This window comes from Pongo abelii, chromosome 6 (genome assembly GCF_028885655.2).
Source record: "Pongo abelii isolate AG06213 chromosome 6, NHGRI_mPonAbe1-v2.0_pri, whole genome shotgun sequence".
NCBI classification, from domain to species: Eukaryota; Metazoa; Chordata; class Mammalia; order Primates; family Hominidae; genus Pongo; species Pongo abelii.
Window position 1 is genome coordinate 131778173 of NC_071991.2, and position 19400 is coordinate 131797572.

The 19400-nt window shown below is 44.5% G+C and overlaps 1 long non-coding RNA gene across 1 annotated transcript; it reads right to left on the reverse strand.

The window, feature by feature from the left end:
* Positions 1-3195: 3195 nt before the first annotated feature.
* On the reverse strand, positions 3196-19062 carry LOC129060273 (uncharacterized). The gene is made up of 3 exons (XR_008526853.2): positions 18956-19062; positions 4619-5623; positions 3196-3282 (listed from the first exon to the last, which is right to left on the reverse strand). It is a non-coding gene; the product is annotated as an uncharacterized LOC129060273 (long non-coding RNA).
* Between the last annotated feature and the right edge of the window lie 338 nt (positions 19063-19400).

Genomic DNA, 19400 nt, shown 5'->3' on the forward strand with positions numbered 1-19400 from the left:
GAACTTGGAGAAGCAGGGGATGGTGTCAGGAACCACCCACCTCCCCCCAGGGAGTAAGACGCGACTCTACCATCACTGCTGCAGAGTTAAGAAGTCCTAAGAGGCTGACAGGGACTGCCAACCTAGAGATGACTTCTCCCTGTTCCTTCCTTCCCTCCCCCACCTTTCCGTTCAAGCCTCTTCCTCCACGTTATCATCAGTTTCTGTTTAGAACAAGGCTGTCTAGGACAGAGGCATATTTGGGGGAGCTGGTCTTGACCTGACCAAATCCAGAAGTGCAAACGTGTAGAGCTGTTGAGCAGGGGAAGCCAGCTCACCTGGTCAGGATGGTAGATAGGGAGGAAGAGGAGGACGAGAACTGGGTGGAGGTGGGAAGATCAGCTGCAGGGACCAGGATTCTCAGGTAGCTCTGAAAGGTCTACTTTTAAGGTGGTTCTGAGGAGAGAAATGAGGTCATGAGCATGGATCTGCCACTGCAGCTGTATGGGTGAAGTATGGCTAGGCCTTTCAAAAAGGCTTCAATTTCTTTGGAACCCATTGTATTTCACGGAGAGAAACGAGCTTTCATTCAACAAGCAGTATGGACAACCTGCAGCCTGCCAGGCTCTGTGCGTCCTTATGAATCTATTGGTGGCCAAAAGATTATAAAAATCCCTGCTTTCAGGGGTTTCTAGTGGAAGAGACAGCACTCAATAAATAAGTGAAAAATTATAAAAGAATGTCAAGTTGTGAATGTGTTAGGAAGAAAAATAGAGCTGAGTGAAGTGATAGAGCATGCAGGGATGGCTGCTTCCATCGGGTGGTGAGAGAAGGCTGCTCAGAAGAGGGGACATTTCAGCTGAGACCTAAATAAAGGGAGGAATCAAGCCCTGGGAACTTCTGGGGTAAAATCTGTCCCCAGGTTGTGGGAACAAATCTGCACGAGACCTGAAGCAGGAGGGAGCCTCCTGTGTTCAGGAATAGTAACCATGTGGCTCCAGCAGAGTGAGAGAGAGGAAGAGTGGCAGGAAATGGAGCCCTGGGGGCAACCTGACCATCCCTCGGGCCACACTTGGGACCTCAGGTTTCATTCTAAATGACATGATGCCATCTGGACTTCAAAGCATCCCTCTGGTGGTGTCTGGAGAATAGACCACAGGCGGGAAGAACAGCTGGAGACGGTGAGGAGGTTATTTCAGTCCTCCAGGTTGGAGCTGACAGTAGCAAGGGGCAGGCTAGCAGTAACAGAGATGACAAAAAGTGGTGGCATCCCAGGAACATTCCGAATGTGGAGCCACCAGGACTTACTGTTGAATTAGATTTGGGTTGTGAGAGAAAGAGAGGAGTTGGCTATAACTCAAGTGTTGGGTCCAAGCAATTTGGGCAAATGGTGGAACCACTCAACCAAGAGAGAGAAGTCTGGAGAAGGAGCAAATTGGAGGGATGAGAACAGACTGTGGGACATGTGAGGCCCAAGATGCCACAAGACCACCTCCAGGTGGACAGGACAGGCAGGCAGATGGAAAAGTTATCTATCCCTTCTCTCCAGGAGCAAGAGTGTCCAGGATTGTCCAGAATGGATCATTGTTGATCCAGGTCAGGATGTAGAGATGATCGTCTTGAGGAAAAAAGGAGCGTTTCTATTTCTAGGCTTTCCAGGTACACACAGCTATATTCAGACGTCAAGTGAAGTGTCTGTAATCAGGGATGGCTGTGGATTGGGAGGCCTCACTTTGTGCCATGATGTGGTTGTGAATAGCTGCCTACATCACTGGGCTGGAGGCTCCTGTGGAACAGGCAGCCCGAGACTAGACCGATTCTGTGATGCAGGACTCCTCCTGTATCCTGAACCACTTTTCCCTGGACAGATGATGGCTCCCTCACTTAAAAGAACTTTCAGTCTAGTTCCTCCTGGTGTGGGAGAGCCCACCACACAGTCATGGCCCCTCATCGCAGGCCATCTGCCCTCCTGCCTGTGCACACCTCCAGCTTGCAGTGCCCCTGACTTGGCCTGCAGTTTCCCTCTAGCGTGATCTTGTAGCTCATCCTGCTGACAGGCTGACTCGAAGTGGAGGCCTGTGGGTTCTCCCTGCCACTGCTCTCCTCTACCCATGGTCATTCTTAAGCCATCTGCCCATCTCGCTCATGGCTTCAGCCTGTCACTCCTATGTTATCTCTGAGTTCTCCCAGACACCTGATTTCTTGCCTCCAAAGAGCTTAAATGATTGTCAGTGAAAGTACCTTTCACAGAATGATTTTCAGCTTCTCCCTGAGAAGGCAACACTCCCAAAGATACCCAGTGATGATCAATTAATTGATAATCAGCCACAAAATCCAGTCTCCTCTAGAGGTCTCTGCTGACTTACTAATGGCCAAAAGACAAAGACAGTGACTCTTTGGGGTGACTTTTAGTCTTTTTTTGAACTCCGTTTACAAGAAGAGACCATTTTCTTTATACGGACCCCAAACCCAAGCTACCTAACCACATCTGGAACTCAACTGGTCTTCTGCGAGCTCACGTCAATTTCATGTTGCGTCCAATTGTTCACAGAGGCTTTTCAGTCCTAGATGTCCTGCTCAGTTTGCCTATTCACTTTATTCACTTTCTTCCTTTTTTAAAGACCTGATTGTGTGTTCCTTCACGCCATCTTCAATTATTTAGACCCTGTGTTCACTTTGGATGCTGATGGCTCACAAAAATGCAGCAATGATCTGGGCTGAGGGTGAGAGATTGTGCAAGATTGAGTAGAAAAAACCAAAGCCTTGGTAGTAGAACAATCTGTTTCCTGTGCAAGATTGAGTAGAAAAAACCAAAGCCTTGGTAGTAGAACAATCTGTTTCCTCATGTGCAAAATGATCTCTGTGGCACCATAGTAATGTGTCTTTGGTACTCAACTACGGAAGCTATTGTAATAGCAGAAGCAAAAATTCTGCAAATCAGTTAAACAGAAGAGCCTCACCTCCTGGGACTCTGAAGAAGGAGTTAAAAAGTGGGGCATCGGTGGCAAAGCGGATCAACATTTCATCAAGTCAGTGGTTTGAAACTGCATGGCAGGGTCGTGTGATTTATGGGTTTCCATTTTATTCCATTTCTATCCTTTTCCTGTATACTCAGTTTCAGGCATGCAACATGTCCTTGAGCGGACAAGGCCTTGGAAGGCACCTTCATTGAGGTTGGCCTTCTTTACAGACCACTTACCCTTCTCCATACCTGAAATGAACTGAAGATCCAGCTCAGTGTTCTGATCCTTTTGTTCCCATCTTTCGCTGTGGTTAGGAGCCTGGATTTCCTCTGTACAAAACCTGTGGGCCCAAATCTTTCTTTAGCTAATTTTTCATGGTCAAGGCTGATTGACAGTTGATAACTTTTAGAGCCACATCCCCTCCTTTTTTTTTTTTTTACGTTTTTTCTTATTACACCAGGCACCCCTGAGGTGCCATATTTCCATACGGTCTATATCTGTTTGCTTGACCTGCAGATATAAAGTCATCCTTCAGTTCACTATTTTATGTTGTCTATTAAAGTCACTATAATTCATGAATTGAGAGTTGCTGCAAGCCTTAATATGAGCACCACAATAATGCCAGTACTTTCTACATTGTATCATAGCCCTCCTGGCGAAAGCAAGTTGACAATTTAGTCTCCGCTCTTCATGAGGGATGGGGATGGATTGTGGTTATCAACAAATATTTGATTAATTAATTGACTGACTACCTCTTAAGCCTTTTAAGACAACATAGGTCCTGGTCCTGCTACTAACTTGCTAGTATTCTTGGGCAAGTCATGTAATTTTGCTGGCTCTCAGTTCCACAACTGTAAATTGATTCATGATCCCAAAGTCCCTTGCAACTTTAAATTACTAAGAAATATATACATATATATATACACATACACTATATATATAATATATATATATATATTTATTCCACCATGTTTATTGAAACTAGCCATAGAAGAAGACTCCTTCAACTTGGCCAATACTCTAATATTTAATATATAGAGGGTACAAATAAAACCAGTTTGGGGAAAGAAAAATATTGGTAGCTTCTCAGCATAGGGTCAAGTAAAGGCAAATGCCCTGGAACATCTTCTGGAGCCCAGGGTGGAGTGGATCATCTAACTAGGCCGACCGTGGCCTTTTAGTACCTGCATTAACATCAACAGACTATAAAGAGACTTTTACAAGTTGATTCAAGCATAGCCACGTGTGGGGAAACTAGGAATCTAGAAAGTCAATAGAAGTTATTGGCAATTTTTCCACTTTCTTCCTCCCTTTCTCAAAATCCAAGAGGGCCCAGAAGGGGACTAGAAAACAGATATTTGATGGCTTACTGTGTCTTTAGGGCAATATCTATCTCATCTTTCCTATTCTCATACCTCCTTTTCAGTCTCTTTTCTTTCCTTCATTTAATCATTGACTCCTCATTCATCAAGTATTCACAAGGATGGATAAGAAGTGGCTTCTGATGACACAGTGAATACATTAAGACAAATGTCTGTTACCTGACACACGATGGGGGACACAGGGAGGAATTACTGACAGTCTACCAAAGCTTCCCCCAACTAGAAACACAGACACCCCCTCTGATGGGGGTGGTGGTGAGCAAGAATATAGTCACTCAGCTATCCACCACTTACCTGGGTGACCATATTCTTATGTCTTCCCTCTGTTGGACTCACAGGATGTTGGCACTCCATGTACAAAGCCAAGATCATCCTCTGGGAGAGCTTAGCTGGGGCCCCTGGTCAGGGAGCTGCTGGTGCTGGTATCCACGTGCAGGAGCTGCAAAAGGCTGGAACAATGTGGCCTCAGAGCTTTAGTTTATTAAGCAAGGATTACAGGTAAATTCCTTATTCTCATTTTTTCTAGAACTCTTTTTGGTGTTCTATAGTAGAAAAAAAAAAGATAAAGCTTTGGAGGCAAGATCTACGTCCAGATCTCAGCCCTCCTACCTACAGGGTGAGTTACTTCATCTCCCTGAACCTCAGTTGCCTCATGAGTGAACTCCCAACTCAAGGGGTGCTTGTGAAAAATGTGAGATAATTCATGCACATTTGTTCTTTGTCACATGGTGGGTGTTCAGTAAGTGGTGGCTATTGTGACTATAACGGTTGCTAGATCTCCCACCACATAGCGTTGGTCCTGCTGCCTTTTATTATCTCTATCAAAATTAATAGAATCTAGAGAGACTTTAGAAACCCTCTCTCCAAAACTGATTCAAGCACAGCCTCATATGGAGGAACCAGACATCTATAAAGTTAACAGAAGTTATTGTCCTTTTTTTTTCACACACTTTCTCCCTTTTCCAGAAAATCGGGGGGGGGCAGGAGGGAAATGTGAAGCGCATGATGACCGTCAGGGCGATGCCAGAGAGCCTGAGTAGCTTTGTTTATTTCATCTGTAATAGGAGGAGTTGGTTCTTCTTAGCCGGAGCAGTCTAAGAGTCAGTGGGACAACAGGCTACTCCAAATCTCCAGCTTCCTCTGCACAGCAGCCATGGCCAGAGGGGTGATGCCTTCAGAAACCTCTTATCCTCTGCCCTATGGATGTGTAGCATCCCTGAGAAGGAATGGTTTCGGTCATTTTCCCTGGTCCCTGTCTCTGTCTCTTGGTCTTCTCCTGTAGGACCCCATGCAGTTGATCTGGAAAAGGATGCAATTAGGGAAGATTTGCATGGTTCTTGAAGATCCCTCCCACTCTAAACTAAGCCCCCAGATATGCTGGGTCACTTTGCATTTCTTTACTTCCACCCCAACTTTCATCGCCATCTGATTTATTTGTTTATTTGTTTATCCCTTGTCTCTCTTCACTAGAATATCAACTCCATGAGAGCAAAGACCTCCTTGTCACACCCACAACTGTGATCTCTAGTGCCTAGAGGGCGGCCAAGCACAGAACAGGCATGGAGTAAATATTTGCTAAGTGGGTGTGTAAATGAAGGGATGTGAGCCTCATGCCCACACACAGGGGCTGAGGCCATAGGAAGCCAGCACATCAAGACTGGGGCAACAGCTAATAGTGGAGGCAAACACCTGGCTCATGAGTGGCCATGGAGAGGCCACACAGCACAACCCCTTTCGAACTGCAGTTAAATGACTTTGACATCCGCAGTTGAGCATCAAGTAAATCAGATAAACTAGTCGCTTAGCTACACGTCACCCCTATGGGTTGTTGGTTAGTTGGATTTTTCCCCTTTTGTCTTGTTTAGGCAGATCTGGTGTCCTGAGAGTAGGGTCACCATAAGGCAGAGGAAAGAGATGCAAATAAAGTGGGTGGATCTCAGGAAAGGAAATGATCTCAGTGGTCTCAGATGCTGCCCATAGCAGGGTCCAATGGCCAGTTGAGTTGAGTGTATGGGAGGCTTGTGGAAGAACAGTAAGGCAAAAGACCCCTATGGCACTGAAATAAGAAAATAGATGCCCACCCAAATAGATGACCAGTATCGGGGCTTTCTCCACCCCTGCCAGAGTTGGCCTCTCATTCAACAGTTTTCCATCTCACTTCCCATTGTTTTACTGAGACATGGCTTCTTCCTGCCTTGCCATATCCTACCTGCTTTTAATTGTTCCCAAATGACTTGATGTAATTCCAAAATTTAGCCCTTTTAGGTTCTATTTTCACCTTAACCAACCTGGAACCCCATCCTGCCTGCACCCTCATTAAACACAGAGAGGATGAAGACAGGGAGGGCATCATCTACATTGTACATCCCAAGTGGCTTCAGCCACACCTTCCAGTGGCTTTTGGAACAACCACAGAGATCTGCAGGTGTGAGTGGGTGGGAGGTGTCCTCAGGAAACTGAAGGAGATGAGGGCTTCTGGGCCCTTCAATTTGGCTTGCTCAAATGTCATCTAGTTTTGCCCCGTTGATTTCAACTGTGGATAGGACTATGTTTGCCTGTTCATTAGAAAGTATTTCATTTTCCTTCTTCTCATTTATTTTTTAATCTGCCCGGCCCTTGGCTGTAGAAGTGAACCACTCTGCCCACAGCTCAGCAGCCAGGGGCTCAGTATTTTCCTTCCTGACTGTAGGCAGAGGCCCAAGTGCCCTTGAGTTGTCCAAGATAGAATCGCTCACAAATCTGCTTTGTTATTGATGTTTGATCAGTGAATGTACAGAGATGCAATTGTAGCCAGAAGAATGTGGGATCTGGAGAGATCGCGGTGGGTCTCACGTTCCTCAGGCCTGTGGTGAGGGTGAAAGAAACCCACCCCCTTTCCCAGGCTACCTGCTACCCATTGTGTTACTGTCTATCTGAACTGAAGATTCTAACAGAGGATGAAAAGCAGATCAAAACAAAATTCCCCCGAAACCATCAACACAAAAGTAGGAGCTACAGGACTCGTCAACTGGACCAGATAAGAAAAGTGGAGCAATGACTCCACCAAGTGGTGTGTCTGTGAGTGAGCGCTTGGCTGCTGGTTTTTCATTAACATTATTATCCTTAGAGTTATGGAGCCTCAACTTGATGTAGGATCATTAGAGCGTAGGGTTAATGGGGCCGGCTAAACCAGAAGGAAACATCAAACAACTGTGCTAGGAAGGGTGGCAAGCCAGAGAATGAGGATGGAGCAGCAGAAATGAATCCTCTCTAGAGGGAAAACAATAAATATGGTATTATTTAGTCGGTGACACAAGGAAATGTTTTGAAAATGCCATTCTTATACTGCCTGCATCAGAACCACCTGGAGAGCTTGTCAAAGGTGTAGATTCCTGGGCCAACCTCAGCCCTAATCAGAATCTCTGGGGCTGGTGACTGGGTGTTTGTATTTTTAACAAGTGCCTTAGGTGAGTTCTAAGTGGGAAGCCAGTAAGTGAGGTGCGTGAAGTCTCATTTATCCACTCTGTAAAAAAGAGAGTGGAGGCAATGGACAGGAGGAAGAACAGTCGTGTTTAAAAGAGTTAGAAATGTTGGGCCGGGCGCGGTGGCTCACACCTGAGTAATTCCAGCACTTTGGGAGGTCGAGGTGGGTGGATCACCTCAGGTCAGTAGTTTAAGACCAGCCTGGCCAACATGGTGAAACCCTGTCTCTACAAAAAAATACAAAAATTAGTCGGGCGTGGTGGCTTGCACCTGTAATCCCAGCTACACAGGAGGGTGAGGGAGCAGAATCACTTGAACCTGGGAGGCAGAGGTTGCAGTGAGCCTAGATTGTGCCACTGCACTCCAGCCTGGGTGACAGAGTAAGACTTCATCTCAAAAATAAATAAACAAATAAAAAGATAGAAATGTGAAGGGAAAGAGAATCCTTTATATGAGACTGGGATACACATAGGACTATCTGGGCAGCTGCCAGCCAGGCAGCAAGCCTCACTGAGGGGTTTCTCTCTGGAGATCTCTTCCTTCTCCCGGTTATGTTAGGCTCCACTGGGCAGGGCTGCCTCAATACACCCTCCCTGGGCTGCATGTCAATGTCCAGGTGCCCCCCATCTGGCCCAATGAAGGGTAGAGGGTGCCTAATCACTGGTTGCTGTTGACTGAGTCACCTGGTAGAGAATGCATGGCCCAGGACTTGAAGGGTGGGGTGCTGGTCTTGGTTCTGCCATCACCAGGGTGGGCATCTTTGGAGTCTCTGGGTCTCTATTCCCTCATCTTCAGGAGGAGGGAATTGAGCTAAAGGATCGGATGGCCCTAGCAGCATCCCAGGACTCTTCTCTCTCCTCTGGGGCCCTGACCTGGAGCTCACCTGGTCTGCTCACCATGAGGGTTTGGCTTCAGTGTGGGGTGAGGGATCTCTAACCCCCCACAGGCCTATGAGGGAAACTTTGAGCCTGGTGCCACTGATGAAAGAGGCTCCGTCACATGGAAAACTTTACTTAAGAACCCAGCTGCCCCATGAATGGTAGGTTTTCAGTTTCATGGACAGGATTTTCCCAGAAATTCCAGAGAGGGGTGTGGTGGTGCCAATGAGCTGGAACAGAGCTTTAGGACTGAAGCCTTGGCATACCCGGGGAACATGTCAGGGAAACTTCCAGTCCCAGCCCCCTTTCTCTCTGTCTCATGGGAAATGCCACCAGGACAGGAAGTCACAGGAAATAGTGACTACACTAAATATCACTGAATTGCGCACTTTAAAATGATGAATTTCATATTTAGTGAATTGGGTGAATTATATTTTAATTTTTAAAAACATTTAAATACTTATCAAAAGGGAAAAAAAGAAGTCACCAGAGGCTTAGGGATAGAAAGAGGTGGAAAAATGTTTATCTTATAACTTGATTTAATATATTGGATAATTAGGATTCAGATGAAACTCAAGTGCTGAGTTCTAGAAGAGCAAGTCAGAGAGTGAAAACTCCACCCGTACCCATGCCGAGGCGGGGCAGTGGGGTCCGAGGGGAAGCAACGCCCGGCTGACCTCAACTCCAGCCCTCCCGGCTGACTTCAGCTCCAGCCTGCTCGGGACTCCCTTTCTGTCTAGCCCAGCTCCTTGTTCCTTCAGACAAGTGGCTGCCGGGGGCTCTAAATCCCACACCAACCCAGAGCACCTTGTGGAAAAATCCTTCCTCCCTTTTGGTCAGCTGGGGCTGGGTGGGAATTTTCCAAAAGGAACTTTTCCTCAGAAACCCTGGGGCAGGGTTGGAATCTAAGTACAAAGGTCTTAAGAAGAAAAAAAAAAAAACCATTCTGCCAGAGTGTACATTTCCATGGTGATGACAGCAGACACCGAGGTTGAGGGGAAGAGGTGGGACCCTTTCTCTTATCTCAGATCTGAGTAGTGTCCCCACTCCCAGAGACCCTTCCTCCATGGTCCTCTTGCCCCTCCCGGGATGGGGATGAAATCCAGCCCCAGACCTTCCATGAAATCATGTCTAAGGGTGGGGCGTTGGAGATGGAGGTCTGAGTGGCCACCTCCCTGAGGGCTTAAACACAGCCTTTTTTGGTGCTGCTATCCAAATTACTCCGAGAAGGCCGGGTGCAGTGGCTCTTGCCTGTAATCCCAGAACTTTGGGAGGCTGAGGCAGGCAGATCATGAGGTCAGGAGTTCGAGACCAGTCTGGCCAACATGGTGAAATCACGTCTCTACTAAAAATACAAAAATTAGCTGGGTGTGGTGGTGGGTGCCTGTAATCCCAGCTACTCAGGAGACTGAGGAAGGAGAATCACTTGAACCCGGGAGGTGGAGGTTGCAGCGAGCCGAGATTGTACCACTGCACTCCAGCTGGGCAACAGAGTGAGACTCCATCTCACAAACAACAACAACAACAACAATAGCAAATTACTCTGAGAATTACAGGGGAATGGAGCTGGTGGAAATCATATGCATTTCCTGTTCCAGCTCATCCCTCCATCCACATTCCATTCTCAGATGAAGGCACTGAGGCCCACGAGGTGAAGTATCTTTGCTCAAGATCACCCAGGATGTCAGGGCTGGAAGGACACAGAGCCGGCCACCTGGCATAGGGCACCTCGGAGGCCAGTGTAGGCTCTTCTGTGGCTTCTAGGGACCCGGCCCCACTGAGCAGGTGAACCTCAGAGTATGGCATGGGGCTGGTGGGAAGAGAGGAAAGCAGTGCCATCATGTATGTCCCCCAAACTCTACTCACCAGAGCCCCATTAAGGAAGTACCTGTGGAGTGCCAGGCTTGGGTTGCCCAAGTGGGGGACACAGCCTGAGCCAAGGCACAGGGGATGTAGAGGCCCTGGCATGGTGGAGGAATGGCAAGTCCACAGTTTGACTCTGTGAGGGAAGAGTGCAGGTGGTGAGGCTCAGCTGGAGGCTTGGCCTCAGCTGTGAAGGATTTGGGCTGAAGAACATGGCAGCCACTGTGAGCCTTGAAGTGGAAGTGATTAAAGGAGCTGGTGCAGTGGGCAGATTAGATCAGGGCTGCCCTGGCTGGGACAGCCATCAATAGGACAGCGTAGCCTTCCAGTGAAAACTGACACAGGTCTGGGTCAGGTGATGGGAGGGGGAATCCAGGGGAGGACAGATGCAAGAGCGCTTGGAAGACAGGTCAGTCGATGGTCAAGAGCAGGGCAGTGAGAGAGAAGGACTCCCAGGCTTCTCAACTAGGCAAATGGGCAAATAGTGATGTCAAGAAGCAAGATGATGGGAGGGACAGGGGAGTTCACAGGTGGGGTTCGCTCTCTCCTCCAGATCTGGTTCCTGCCTTGCAGGGCTTGGAGTGCATTTTCCAAATGTGGTTCCCATGCCACTTCCGTCAGACTCAGAACTACCTGGCCTACTTGTTAAAGATGCAGATTCCTAAGCCCCACTCAGAATCTCTGGGAATAAAAGTCTGGGGCCCTGGGATTTGAAAAACACCTGGTCTTAAACTTGGATGTTGGGGACATTGGAAGAAAAGCAGGTTTTAGACTGGAAGAAGAGCAGGAAGATAGTGAGTTTGGCTTTAGAGTTGCAGATGTCTCATGGGCAGTTAGCTATTAAAAGCTAGAGCTTGGAAAAGCCACTGGGTTAGGGTGGATAGAGATTCAAGATTGTAACTGGAGAAATAATTTGAAATTGCATGCGATTTGTCACTTTTGGCTTTGTGAGTCTGTGACCTTTACACAAAGTCTGCCCTAGGCAGCCATATGTCTGGGAAGAGATTAGAACCTGTTAGAGAAGGATTGCCTAGAAAAAGGCCAGGTTGGTATTCAACTTTTGACATTCAAAATATGATTATGTGGCAGGACAATGGTCTTCAAGCCAGGATATTATCCTGAGAGAAGAGTCACTGAATTCCTTCAGTTCCCTCTTCCTCGATTAGCTCATCAACAGGAAGTCTCCATACCCTGTCTTAAGGTTCTGGTGGTGAAAATGTAGATGAAGGTAGCTATGGCGTTAGAAGAAACACTGCTCCCTCCAAGGGAAAAAGAAGGCGAAGTTAAGGGGTATGGGGTGGGGTCTGGGAGTAAGAATTGTGCTGCCACGGACAGTTAAGATGTGGCTCCATCATCCAAGGACCTCCCCAGGACCAAGCTAGACAGCTGGGGGTTCAAGATCAGAGGCCATAAAGCACACAGGGAAGAGGTCAGCCAAGAATATCACCCTGGAGAGCAAGGGGCTCTCCCAGAAGACTAGACCAGCACCCGCAAGGCCAGGGGCCTCTTCTTGCAGAGCTAAGCCATGCCAGCTGCAAGCCTGTGTGCTATAATTCAAGAGAGACTGAGGCACCTTCCAGGGCTTTTATAGTTATCCAGCCTGATTAAACTTTACTAGCAATAGGCCATATTTAACAGTTGCACTTATAATCTTGCACATCCAAGATGTAGCATGCGTTACATTTCCAGTTTCATGAAGGAGTCATTCAGTGGTAATAGAAGCATGAGAGTCATTGAACTTAGCTAAAGAATGTGAGTATTATGAGAACACTGGGCTGCAGGAGCCAGTGATGGGAAGAGCGACATGCAGATGGGGGCTCGGAGGTGTGAGGGGAGGGCTGGGGAGATGGTCCCGGGAAGCTTGGAAAGAGAAGTTTTGTGAAGTTCACTATGGTGAACAACACAGTCTAAAGTTGGAAGAGGAAAGGAGGATGAAGATTAAAAAACGGCTATTCAATTTGACAAGTAGGATATCAAAATGACATTTAAGAAGCCAGATGACCACAGTGGTTGGAAGGAAATCTGTTGTTGAGGCGTGAGTGGGAGATGAAATGGAAACAGCTAGAATGAGTGTTTCCTTTGATGAGTTTGTTACTGAAGTAGGTGAAGAATAATAAATCAGATGACACTTTGAGTGGGTTGCATGATCAGGATTATGGAGGACCTGGATATGTCTGTAGGTAGAGAGAAAAGATCCAGCCAATGAGCAAAGACGAAACATGCTAGGAAAAAGAGGAGACTTTTGAGTGTGATGGTTGAGTGGGACAGCTTGGGAAGAAGTTGAAGAGGGATGATTAAGAGGACAGGTGGTAGGACTGGCCTTGTGCAGAAAAGGACCTCTCTCTCCATGAAGGAAATTATATTTGTCAATATAATTTTATTAATAATTATGTACTTACTAGCCAAAGAACATAATCAAAATAACAGAAAAATTTAAAAAATCTATCATTTATTTTTCCGTGTTTCTTCCCAGTTCTAATCCTAATACTTTTATTATTTTTATGCAGTTGTAACCCAACCACAAGTGAGAACTCAGGAATTCTCAGGTGGAAATGAGGGTTTATTAATAGATGAGACCAGAGATGTGCCCTTTCCCCTTTATTCTTCAGTAACTAAAAGATGAGTTTGTCTGCAAATGAGGCTGCCCTTGTGAAGGGGAAGCTGTGCTATGAAGGCCTGGGGAGGGCGGTGTATATGGATGAGGCTCGTGCCCACAGTGCGCTGGGGCCTCTGCTGCAGGCCCATCTCACGATGATGGGAGGGGTGTTGCTGATGCAGTGAATTAAGGGTGAGAACAGTCCAAGTGTGATGGCTCACGCCTGTAATCCCAACACTTTATGACGTCGAAGCAGGAGGATCACTTGAGCCCAGGCGTTCAAGACCAGCCTGGGCAACACAGTGAGACCCCATCTCTGCAAAAAATAAGCAAAATTAGCCAGGTGTGGTGGCACAAACCTGTAGTCCCAGCCACTTGGGAGGCTGAGGTGGGAGGATCACTGCTTGATCCTGGGAGGCTGAGACTGAAGTGACCCAAGATTATACAACTGCACTCCAGCCTGAGTGATGGAATGAGATCCTGTCTCAAAAAAAACAAAAACAAAAACAAAAACACCCAAAAAACAAAAAAAAAAAAACAGTGAGAACAGTAGGATTCTATAAATAAAGGAGTAAAAGCGAAAAGCTGGGGTTACCCCAGGGATAATTTCTGAAGTATTGTCAGCTTAATTTTTTGTCAATATAATTGTATTAATAATTATGTACTTACTGGCCAAAGAACATAATCAAAATAACAGAAAAAATTTTTAAAATCAATCATTTATTTTTCCATGTTTCTTCCCAGTTCTAATCCTAATACTTTCATTATTTTTATGTGGTTGTAACCCAATCAAAAATTTGGCAGATTATATTTTCTAAAACTGGCCATAGCAGTATTTCCAGTCCTGTATGCTTTTCCAGAAACTTGTTGCTCTCCCATCATAAGGTGGCATCTCTTTTCTTTCCCTTTGAAACCGACAAGACTTTGTGACTCAATGAATGGAAATGGAAATGACACTGCAAAATTTCTAAGACTAGGTCATATATGATTAACTGACTTCTACCGGGCTCTCTCACTGTGGTCTTTTGTCCTTGGAACCCAGCCACCATGTTCTGAGGAAGCCCAAACCAAACAGAGGTGTCCTGGCCAACAGAGCCAGCTACGGCCTCAGCAGATGACCAACATCAACCGCCAGACACTTAAATGAATCAGCCTCATGTGAATCCAGCCCCTGACATTGTGGGCCCAGATAAGCCATACTGCTGTAAGCCGTCTGAATTTCTGATCTGTAATAAATGGTTGTTTCATCCCACTAAGTTTTTGGGTAATCTTTATGCAGCTATAGTCACTGAAACACATGGAGAGTTTTGTTTTATAACTTTTGCATTTGTTAGCATGAGGATTTTCTCATGTTGCTTTATAGTCGTCATAATTATTTTATTGGCTACAAAATATTTTGAGTTGATGTAGTATAGCTTATTTAAATATTGTGCTATTCTTGGCTATTTAGACTGTTTCTCGTTTTTCACTATTTAAGTAATGATATAAAAAGTTATGCATAGAGATTTTTCTCTTTCTTTGAATTGCTTCAGTGGGACAAATTCCCAGAAGTAGAATTACTTTTGGGTATGAACATTTTTGTGGCTTCCCAAATGTACCACCAAATTACTTCTCAAACAAAATTGCATTGATCCTGCCATTAGTTGTTTGGCAATGTTGGTACATAAAACCACCTCAAATGTGTTTTGAATTAAAGAGGGCATAAGTAAAAAACTGTATTAAAGAAAACCCTTTACTGTCTTTGCATCAGCATCAGACATCACCATCACTTTTAATTTTTTGCTAGTTTAGTCAATGGAAATTGTGTTTTTATCATTGTTATTCATTTGTGTATCTTGAGTGAGTACTGAAGTAGAGATTTTTTCGTGTTTCAGAAATTGTTTTTACTCCTATCTGAAGCATCTATATATATTCTTTATCCAATAATATATTTATAAGTGCTCTTGACATCACTGTTTACTTAAAGTATGTCATAATTTCATTAGTGGACTATAAAATATATTGTGGCTCATGACTGGTATTAAAGAAAAAAACAGAATAGAATAAAATGGAAATATCAGAGCATTCTGCATATAGTAAGATTTTTTGTGTTTTTAAAAAAAATTTGTATACATTTCAGGGGTAAAAGTTCATCTTTTTAAAATGGATGTATGGTATAGTGGTGAAATCTAAGCTTTTCATATAGCTATCACCTGAGTAGTGTATATTGTACCCATTAAGTAACTTATCATCCCTTACCCCCTCCCATCCTCCCACCCTGCCATCCTTCCCAGTTTCCAATGTCTATTACTCCATTCTGTATCCATGTGTACACATTACTTAGCTTGCACTTGTAAGCGAGGGCATGTGGTATTTGACTTTCTGTTTCTGAGTTATTTTACTTAAGATAATGACACCTAGTTCCATCTATGTTACTGCAAAGACATTATTTCACTCTTTTTTTGTGTCTAAATAGTATTCCATTGTCTATACGTGCCACATTTTCTTTATCCAATCATCCATTGATAGGCACTTAGGTTGATTTCATATCGTTGCTATTGTGAATAGTGCTGCAATAAACATATGGTGTAGATATCTTTTTGATATAATGATTTATTTTCCTTATACCCAGTCGTGAGATTGCTAGATTGAATGTTACTCTATTTTTAGTTGAGAAATCTCTGTACTGTTTTCCATAGGGGTTGTCCTAATTCACATTCAGATCAACAGAGTATAGTAAGTTGTTTTTTTGTATGAAACTTTTATTTCAATGTAAGTTTGTATTGGGTTGTGATACCCTCCTTCTTAGCGGAGATGCAACAAAGATGTTCTTAAAAGATGGGCCTTATAAAGCATATTTATTAACCCCTTTTTATATTGATGTAAACATTTCCCAGGCTGTAGCTTCCCTTTTTGTATTGAATTATTTTTTTTGCACTATTTTAATTTTTCATATGGTCAGGCCCAACAATCTTTTGTGATTTCTTATTTCAGTTGTAAACAGAAATTCATCTTGTTTCTACAGAGGTGATAAATGATCTATCCTATTTTTTGTCAACTCAATTCTAACTGAAGCATTCTCTGGACACCTCGGAACTTCTAAAAATTCACGTTGGCTCAGCAAAATGCAAATGAAGAGCTCTGGTGCAAATGCTATTATGGAGTGGGTAAATTGAGAATGTGTGATAATCACGAGATCACATGTCCCCATTCTCACTTCCAGTTGTCAGTTTATGCTGCATCAGCAAAACGAGTTCTGGGGCAAATGCTGTATAAGCAAATGTTATAATTGTTACCCAAAGATAGCTACCAAATGATAAAAAATATTGAAGAAGAAGTCAAGTTGAAAATGCCAGAACGCATGGAAGAACTCAGAATAAGACAAGAGAGATGAGTTTGGAGACAAAACTGTCAGAATAGAGATGAGTAAAAGGATAGTAATAATTGTTCCTGATTATTGTGTATTTGCCCAGCTCATTTACTCCTCACCACCGTTATTTCCATTTTGCATTTTGCATTCCATTACCATTATTTCCATTTTACAGAGGAGAAAACTGCAGTGCAAAAAGCTATGTGACTTAGTCAAGGTCATCCAGCTTAAATAGGTGCCTGGAATTGGAACTTCAAACCTGGTTCTTAATCACTGGCCCATGCTGCCTCTGACGTGAGAGATAGGGGTTGCAGCTAAAAGAAAAATGCTAATATCTAGAGATAGCATCACTTACAACTCAAGAGTTATAAAGGGATATTTCGACTGTTCTATGGAAACTTTCCAGATTTCTCCCCCCATTCTGGAGAATTTATTTCAAATAACTGGATCTAGACATCTAGAATAAAAGCAGTTTCTGCCATGTACAGTGCTGGAGATAAAGGCCGATGTTGTGTATTCCAGCTGTGATTTTCCTGGATTCCATTCAGATCATGAAAATTCCTAACAAAGACACATGAGAGACAGTGGGTCAGAGCACACAGTTAGCAGCCAGTGTGCTTGGATTTGCTACCAGCTCAGCCTCTTTCTAGCTGTGTGATGGGAGCACGTTTTCCTCATTTTTAAAGTGAGGACAATAATAGAACCAACCTCAGAGGGCTGTTGTAGGACAGTGTCTGTCCATAGCAAGTGATACACTAGCATTTGTTATTTTATTATATGCTATAATTATTTCATTTGAAGCTGATATATTTCATATTAGTTATTTTTTTTCTGGTTGGATTTTAGGAGATAATCTAGTTTTATCAGTAGCGTATTTACAGATAGGGTGTTTCTATGTTGATTTGTGTAAATTACATTGGCATTTTCTTATCTAATTCTTCAGTTTCCAGAATACCTGATATTTGAGTGGGGTGGCCATATATTCCAGTTTACTCTTATGCTAGTATCACTATATCTATACTCAAATGTCCCTGTTTGGAAGAGAAATCCTGTGGTCCTCCTATTTGGAGAAGTGCAACCCTCTTACCGGGAGTCACTGTTAACATTATATGGGCTGGGTCAGGAGGTTCAAAGCTGGCATAAAATCAAGGATAGTGTGTTTTCTTTTAATCATTTTTCATGCCAGGATCCCCTTGGCAAGCTGCGGAAGCTTTTGGAGCCCTTCTAAGAAAAATGTTTTTAAGTACATAAAATGAAATGCACAAGATTACCAAGGAATTCTTTAGTTTTGAAAGACTGCTATCACAATATTTTTAAAAACCAAATTTGTAATATGATAATATATAGGCTTTTTATTAATGACTAAATAACAGGTCTAGTGACAGGTTTAATAACTCTGGTAATTTCAAAGTAGTGATGCACGTAGATGACATCGTGAGATATTCCTAGTAACAGTAATGGGATATAGCAAGAGCTGTGACTTTCTATTTGTGACAAAGTTACAGGCCCCACTTCTGTTCTCTATATTCACAATAGAATGTAATATTTTCCAAGTCCGTGTTCACAGACCTCTCGGATTCAATCCAGACCTCTTGTGGGTGCCAGTTTAAGAACTGCTGCATGGGCCATGCACGGTGGCTCACACCTGTAATCCCAGCACTTTGGGAGGCAAAGGCGGGCAGATGGCTTGAGGTCAGGAGTTCAAGACCAGCCTGGCCAACATGGCGAAACCCCATCTCTACTAAAAATACAAAAATTAGCCGGGTGTGATGGCAGATGCCTATAATCCCAGCTACTGAGAAGGCTGAGGCAAGAGAATCGCTTGAACCTGGGAAGCGGAGGTGGCAGTGAGCCAATATAGCGCCACTGCACTCCAGCCTGGGCGACAGAGTGAGACTCTATCTCAAAAAATAAATAAATAAGAAAAGAACTGCTGCATAAGAGTGAATGTTTGAAGCAAGCAGGAGGGAGGCAAATTGCACAAAGATCAGGAAGAAAAGAAAGAGGCTGGGATGGTCATAGATCTGCCGAGGAGCACAAGAAGTGAAGAGGAAAAATGACTCGGAAGATGCCAGGATGTGGACTGATGGAAGTAAAAGGGCAGGAATGGTCTGACAGATGTCTCTGTTGACAGAGGATACCCCACCCAGAATACATCCCGTCAGAAACGGGAATGTTCACAGTGGCCCAGAGCACGGACTTTGAAGCCTGACACACCTAGGCGTGAACCCCCGCCCTGCTGCGTTTATCAGCACGTATTTTGCACAAGTCATTTAACTGCTCTGTGTCTTAGTTTGTCTTCTGTTTAGTGGGGATAATAATACATCCCTTACAAAATTGATTTAAGCAGCAGTCCCCAACCTTTTTGGCACCGGGAACTGGTTTTGTGGAAAACAATTTTTCCACAGACCTGGGGGTGGGGAGGTGGTTTCGGGATATTATTATTACATTTTAATACATAATGAGATAATTATACAACTCACCATCACGTAGAATCAGTGGGAGCCCTGAGCTTGTTTTCCTGCAACTAGACGGTCCCATCTGGGAGTGATGGGAGACAGTGATAGGTCATCAGGCATTAGATTCTCATAGGGAGCGCGCAGCCTAGATCCCGCGCATGCGCAGTTCACAGTAGGGTTCATGCTCCTATGAGACGCTAATGCCGCTGCTGACCCGACAGGAAGCGGAGCTCAAGCGGTAATGCGAGAGGGAAGTGGTTGTAAATACAGATGAAGCTCTGCTCGCTCGCCCATCGCACGCCTCCTGCTGTGCGGCCCCGTTCCTAACAGACCATGGACTGGTACCGGTCTGTGGCCCAGGGGGTTGGGGACCCCTGGCTTTGAGGATTAAATGAGATAGTGTATGTAAAGGGCTTTTTACTGCACCTGTTGTATTGTACCACTTCCATCAATAGCTCTGGCAACAGTA